Source organism: Anguilla rostrata, chromosome 6, assembly GCF_018555375.3.
Source record: "Anguilla rostrata isolate EN2019 chromosome 6, ASM1855537v3, whole genome shotgun sequence".
NCBI classification, from domain to species: domain Eukaryota; kingdom Metazoa; phylum Chordata; class Actinopteri; order Anguilliformes; family Anguillidae; genus Anguilla; species Anguilla rostrata.
Genome location: NC_057938.1, coordinates 20,447,174 through 20,455,034, shown reverse-complemented (window position 1 = coordinate 20,455,034; position 7,861 = coordinate 20,447,174). Strand labels below are relative to the sequence as shown.

The following is a 7,861-nucleotide window of genomic DNA, read 5'->3' as shown; positions in this document are numbered from 1 at the left end:
ATTGACCGAATTATGATTTTTTGCTCACATGTGGCACAGATCAGATATGTACTATGAACGAATAAACAGGAAAAGGCCCAAGGAATCTGTTATTTTCTGATCCATTTTGGGCCACATTCATATGTGGAAATAAATCCGATAGGAATCGGGTATGAGCCAATGCGAGGCATCTCAACGCACAGATTGGAATTTCCCAGTCATTCCGATTCCATGACTGGGAACGCATGCAGCTTGTGTACGCATGCGGGCTGCTTCAAGTGTAAACCATGTGAGCACAGGTATCACATATGGGTCACTTTAAAAAGTAGTTGTAAACTGGCAGTCAAAAAAATTGGACATTTGGCAAAAATTGGACAAATTTTTTTAACTGGGCATCGAGTGGTGTAAATGCAGTGTAAATGCAGCCTTAAATTTCCCAGTATGACAAAGGAAACAATTTCAGTATATTTGCAGTTCATTCCAGCTATGTGGGGCACAGAATGTAAAAGCAGTTTGTCCAAGTTCCGAGTAAACTCGAGGTGCATGGAGCATTAGGCAGTCCTGAGAGCATGTGTAGTGATTTCAAGCATTCCAAACCAAGAGTGATGACAGATAAAAGGGTAGTTTTCAAAGAAGGGCTTAATAAATAAACAAAATAAACCAGCGCTGCTTTCTCCTTGTGGAAAGAGAGGGCCAACCTACTTTTTTATATAAGATTCAGTGATATGTACCATCATTGTCACCAGTTATAAATTTAAAAGCTGTGTGGTACACAGCATATAAAGGCTTGAGGGTCGAAGCAGCTGCATGTCTATAAACTATATCCCCATAATCAAGGGTAGACAGAAAAATTTGGCTATCCTCTTTCTAGCGAATGTAGGAAATTCTTCCTTGAATTTCTGTTGTCAATAGGACTATGTGATTTTCCATCTACCCAAATGCCCAAATATTTATAGAGGGGGACTCTATTAATTTGAATACCATTGAATGCATACTCACTGTAACCCACATGTACTCGCACATATCCATGTGTGCTACATAAAATAGATTTACATGTTTTTTTTTTGTTTTTTTTTTCCATCCAATCAGTAGTGATATAAAACATAACATATTACTCTGAAGGAATTATTAGCAAACCTCTCCTGTTGTTTTTGGATCAATTTGACTCCTGACTTCCGATGTGCAAAAAGGCAGAAATCAATGGTTTACCACTTTGATCTTCAGTGACTTTTCCTTTAATTAACCAAAAAAGCAAGAATCATTTTCACCATTTTTCAATGATCCTCTGATTTGCCTACACAGAAAATGTTACCCCTATGTGCTTTGGATCAATACGACCCATGTTAGAATTCGAAAGTACACACACACACACCTAGCCTACCTAGCAAATACATTTAGACTTGCATCAGTCATACATCAAACTGTTTATCTATTTTGGGTCACACTTGAAGTGTTTCTCATAAAGGCTTTATATAGCATATGCCTTCATAAACATTGCATAATTCTTCATAAATCATACATATGCAAATGTCATGCTTCAGAAAGAGTGACATAACACCTAACACCAAATGTGGCAAAACCAACAGGCTGGCTATATGTTATATACGGTGACATAAAACTTGCATATGTACTGTATGATGCTAGGCTAACTGTGACATAATTCATGGTGTCACTTGATGTCATAAAATAATCCAAATCAACCTGAAGGAAGTTAGTCCTCTGGACCCCTGTTGCAATGGCAGTAAATATTTATTGTATTAAAATTGTGCGTGTGTGTGTGTGTAAAAAAAATGAGTAAAAATCAACAGTGACTGGCTGAATGCATTTCTAAGGAAGGGCAGAACTGAACTGACAGAAGACATTACAGGAATGAGACTATGACAATTGTGTTTGAGCATTTCCCTGCTTCACTGTTTTTTGCTCTGTGTATATCATAGCTTTGCTTTTTTATTTTTTTATTTTTTTATAGCTACTAGTCCTATCTATCCCAGATACTTCCTTCCTTTTCAAATTAAAATACAAGGACAGATGCACAAGTGTCAGCCTTAGTTTTACAGAGGTAATATCTCACACTGACCCCAAATGAAATAGAGTACGACTGACGGACGGCAATAGTAATCTATGGACTGCTGAACTCGGCAGGCGGAATTATTGTCAGCGTAGTGAATTGGAATTACAGGAATGACATTCATTGCCAGAGCCTTGCAATGAAAAGGTAGGGGATTTCCATGCATTGTGCGTAATGACAAAGAAGAGGAAATATGCAGTGTGGGGTGGGGAGGGGAGGGAGGGCTGGGGGAATTCCCCCTACTGGATAAATTCAAGCCATTGTCTCAGACAGTCACAAGATTGATCATTTCAGTCGCAGTCCTTCCAATAAAACTGCCCAATTCACTCAAATTATATTGAATTAACATTTATTTTGCAGATTAAATCTTTAATGTTGTTGTAATGTTACTGTAAAATGGTCCACATAAAATCTTAGAGCAGTGGTGCTTAACCCTGGCCTTAAACTTGTAGTGTTTGCTGGTTCTTCTCAGCTGATTAAGTAAAGCAATTGATTGCACAGTTTATGCATACCAGGTGATACTGTGGCTTGGTTGAGGGTCACTGTTTTACAGTAGATACTGCAATGCATTCAGATATCTGGGGTGAATGATTTGTATATATATATATATATATATATATATATATATGATTTTATAGAGTCTGTCTTTTCTGTATTTCATTAAATTGACAAAGGAAATCCTTGACAAACAGCCGAGACAGTGCTGTTGTTCAGCAGTAGGCTACATCTAGAGGCTGTAAACCACATGCTAGTTATGTGTAATAACTCACGTTTATATAACTTTACAGTCTATTATTGTGCAATGCATTTTTAAAATAGGAGAGCTGTCAGCCATTAAGGTATGCTCGCGAAGCATGACTCTGCTGCTGCTATGATACCGCCACCACAAATCTGAAAAAAAATAGTATATTACAGGATATACAGTATAATGTATTCAGCTCCATGCCATGACTTCCTTTGCTATATATTTATCGTTTGCTCGTATTTTGAAGTTTTGTTCTGCAGAACTGTGACATCATATACAAAGATACAAAATTAAGCGGTGTTCAGATGCAAATCTTATTTGTGCATGTTCTGTATGCAAAAGGAATGCATAATGCAGAAGGAATACCAATGACATCTGTTGCATCTTTTCACTAAGACATGTGTTCAAGAATTATTTTTAGCACTTTCTCTTGAAATGAAAGGTCTTGACAAGTGAACACTGTGACACATGCTCCCATCGCGATTGGTGATTTTGCATACAGAACATGCAGAAGTAATTTTTGCGTGTCTGCGTTTTTTTTTGTATCTATAAATACTTTGTGTTTTAAGGGCATTTTCTTGCAAGATCGTGACATTTTGAAACAGCATCAAAACGAGGCAATACACTGTAAATATGCTAATCTTATTCTACATGCAAAATCAGCAGGCAAGCTGGAGGCAACCGTCAACATTTTTGGTAAGTCACCCTGTGTTCGACAATTACTTTTGGCGTATTCCTTTTGAAATGATAAGGCCTTGCCCAGGAACCTTGTTTATGTCATGAAACAGCCATACATTTACTCTGAATCACATTTTTTTCTGATAAAATAAGAGACGAAGCCACCCTTTACGGTTCTGCCAAGGTCTACTGAGGCTCGTTTAACAGATCACGGCTTTTTATGTCTCTTCAGAGGCAGTGAGCTCTAATTAGATTTTGTTCTCCTTTTTTCAGCTAACCTTTCTGCTCCTAATATCATCACGGTAGTGAAACATCCAACACGTTGTGTTGATAAAAGGCCCTTTTTTTATTAGTAATGTGTGTACAGGTTTGTGTCTCCCTTGTCTTGCAACAATTTTTAAGGTACATGTGGTACACTAACTGAACATTTGGAAGATTGGCTGATGGATTTTGTTCTTCCTCTGAGGGAAATATCTCAGAAGCCAGCTTAGAGGTCAGGTGCAACAGCACAGTCATGCCCTTGTTGGATATGTCATATTCCACCCACTCTCCCTGCCATGAAATTGTTCCAAAAGCCATGACTCCATTTTAATTTAGTTGAATTTAATTCAATTTCTCTAAAAATATAAAGGGAATGTAAATACTGGCTACAGACATTTTCAATGAAGTGCACTGTTTGATTTTTGATAAACCAAAGTAGATTTTTGCAGTGGTCAGATAGCAGTTTGTCCAATGTAATGATTTTTTAAGCAATATCAGTGAATTTAAGGATATTTTGGAGCTTTTCTAGATTAAAATAAGAAGTAGGTCAAGGAAAGCATACTGATACAGACTGTTTTCAGATGTCATTGTCTGTGATGACAGTGAGATGTAAGATAAGTTCCCCATGCTGATACTGTTAGGACCAGATTAGAGTCCATTGTTTCTAGCACGTTGGAAGTGGGTGATTTAACATTATTTTACACTGAAATTATTAGCCAAGTTGACAGTTTGAGTGTTTTACAATTGTAATGCTTCTGATGAACCATGTTTATTAGGCTGTGTTGTTGAGTATTGAAATGCATGTGGCATCAATCTTACTTCACTTTCAGTCTTTTTTTTTTTTTTTTTTGAATTCGGTTTTTGTAAGAAAGAGGTATTATTGCATGTACCTTGGAGAAACAATGCCAAAAATGTCTTCTGAAACTGAAAGCTTTTGTTTTGTCTGTTTGTTTACAGTTGCTTCTTGGGCATCAACTCAGAGAGAGGCTCAAAATCAAAGAAGAGCAAGGGCTTCGACCGGAGAGTTTGCCCTTTTCTGAGACAACTAGTTGATTTTGAGTAGATGTCAGTGTAGACATAATTTTCTGTCTGGAGTATGTACTGTTTTTGCCCTGGAGGTTTTATAGCTGCATTGTTGTTTATTCACTCCCTCACTATATTAGCTGATGTGTGGTGAGCGTTCTGGTGTGAAATTGTGGCCAGATGGTGCTACTCATTGGTGGTGGTTGAGGTGAGTCTTTCCTTTCACTGTATAGCACTTTGAACATCTGGACAAGTGCTATATAAATGTAATGGTCATTGATTCATTCATTCATAAAATTGTTTTTCCATTGTTTTTAAAATGTTGAAAATATTTGCTGAAGGGTTCAGTGTTATTGCACTTGTACATTTACATTTAAATCAGATGCGTATATTATTTTGCATAATAAAAATGTGAAAAAGAAATTGAGTCTTCATATGCGGTTGTCATTGTGTAAGCTTCTGATAAATTCTTCATGGTGTTTGAAGTCCTAAGCAAAAAACATGTTGGTATTATAAAAACTGCTTAATATGTGAAATAGATATTGTCTTTGTTTTTACTTTAATTTACCTGATTGGAAAAGCTGTTGCATAATGCCAGCAGCCATACCACCATGCGCCCTGCTCCTGCTGTGCAAGTGTAGACTTGGTTACTGCTTGGATGTGAGACCCTCGGGGTAAACAAAGTGCACTTCCAGAAATGGAGTTGGGTGGGCGAGTAGGAGGTGATCTTCCCTCAGGTCAAATAATCCACAATGCCCCAGTGCTGTGCTGTAGGAGATTCCCTCTCATAGAGTAGGGGGTTCCCTAGTGTCCTGGTTAAATTCCCAAACTGGCTTTCTCAACTTGCCACCTAATCATTCCCTGATTTAATTGTCTAAAAAAGTGTTCTCTCCCTCTCCACCTCAGCTGATGTGTGGTGAGACTTCTGGCACAAAATGGCTGCTGTGCATCACCCAGGTGAATGCTACACATTGGTGGTGGTTGGCGCGAGTTTCCCCCTCATCACTGTAAAGTGCTTTGAGCATGAGCAAAGAACTATATAAATGCAATGAATTATTATTATTATTATTATTATTATTATGTTAAATGGCCAAATTTACAGTATATAACAATATTAACTAATTGAATGACAATTTACTGGCTACTGAGTGGCATTACTTTTACAGTTGATATTTGAAAGTACATGTGATTACTGTAATTTAGAAATCGCTGATTGCAATAATTCTACTGTAGCATACAACTGTATCTTCGTAATCCATGGTCTTGTGTACTGTGAAATCACAGTATAAAGTTGACATTTCATTGTAATTTACTCTGAATTTGTTACAGTAAATTACTGTGATGCTTACTTTAAAATTACTCCAACTAGTAGCCAGTAATTTACTGTAATAATTTTTTCTGTGTAGAAAACTGTTTCATATATTAATTTCATATATATTATAACCTTATTTTCAGGTTTCTTCTTGGTGAGCATTTTCACTTTTTTGTCCAGAAGTTCATGATAAAAATGTTTTTTGTTGCTTCAAAAGTTTAGATGGAGTGTAATTACAAAATTGAATGTATTTACAAAGTGTCAAAGTGTGGTTTGTGAATTTATTGATTTTTAACCCGGCTTTCAATGTTACAGAGATTGCAGTTATTAAAACAGTCACTTGCACATATTGCATGAGAAAGGGCAGCTCTCTTATAAGTTTTTGCATTCAGTGTGTTTGATGTCTAACAAGGGAAAATTGGGCAATTTTTTTTTTTTAATTAATTTTTATATGCTGTAGTTCAGAGGTTTTCAAACTTGCTTGCTGTCTTAGAGACTTGTGAAAAGTGTGAAATGGAAGCTTTATGGTAAATGTTCTACTCCAAGGTGGGAAACTTCTCTTGTACCCCTGAGGTAGAGAACTTGGATTTCATCTAACATGTCACGGGAACAAAGTAGGCAGCATCGGGAGCAAAACCCCAGAGGTCTTTTATTGTGACTTTTATTTCAAGTGGCCTAATCCGCCTTGATTTGGGGCTGTGAGGTGGTACCCCTGCCTTTTTGATGTCTGCGGTTGTCGGCGATGCAGGGTTTCCAAGCACTAGAGGAAACGTAGCTAGGGAATCGTGCAGGAGAGCAATGGAGGACATCCTGCTGCTCCAGTGAAATGCGCATTTTCTTTTGCCATTTCGTTGGATCAATTTCTATTCAGAAAATCTTAACACAAAAAGTGTTCCACACATTCGTTACTTTTTAAGGACTCATAGATTACTTGCCGTTACAATACATTTAAATGTTAATGTTGTGTAAACTTGCCGTAAGAGTCCCACAAGGCCCACTTTATTTCCTAATTGATGAAAGTTACGCAGATGACAACAAAGTACCTTGTGAATCATGGAACTTGTAGTTTTTGGCATCTTGGACAAGTGTTTGGTAACCTAGGAAACAACTTTGCTCAGCCTTCTGAGCCTTTGTTATACTGTTACAGTTTGCACAATGCTTTTCATGAGGATAATTATCATTATTTTTATTCAGAGAATAATTCTGTACTATAGTACCATATCTTCGTCTTTTTGCTCATTGTAAGCCGTTAGCATTTCATTTGCAACCAAGACTAAATAAGACCACACAAGTAAACGGTCGACATAATAGCAGCTTCGAATAAATGGCTCTGATCAACCGCTTTTCTACTTGACAAAGAATATCATCTACGTTAGTTACAACAAAAGTGATATTGATGTAGGCCTTCAGTCTTGCTATGGTATGCACAAAAAGTTTTTTAAAAATGACCTTTATTTCATTGGTTTTTACCATGACAGTAACATGGGACATGTTAGGGCTGTTATTCGGTTAACCGATTACCAGCACAGCCCTAATCTGTAATATGTCAGGAAGTGCCTTCTCAGCTTGTTATTTCAGCAAATGTGGCAGAGTTCAGACATGTTTAGGCTACAGAAAATATAATCTTGGCCTTCTTACAACACTGCATTGTTGTGTTTTTGGGGTGGCTACCATTTTGCGCTAGTTGGGCCCTTGCATCAATACTGAAATGGAACTGTGGACTGCTGTATCCACACAAGAGTGGTGGGGCACCTCATAAAGAGATGCCACAGGATCTTGCTAGGGACTAACACTG

General features: G+C 37.3%; 1 long non-coding RNA gene across 1 annotated transcript; it reads left to right on the top strand.

The window, feature by feature from the left end:
• Positions 1-3,274: 3,274 nt before the first annotated feature.
• On the top strand, positions 3,275-5,177 carry LOC135257970 (uncharacterized). Its single transcript, XR_010330826.1, has 2 exons — positions 3,275-3,488; positions 4,689-5,177. It is a non-coding gene; the product is annotated as an uncharacterized LOC135257970 (long non-coding RNA).
• Positions 5,178-7,861: the final 2,684 nt, after the last annotated feature.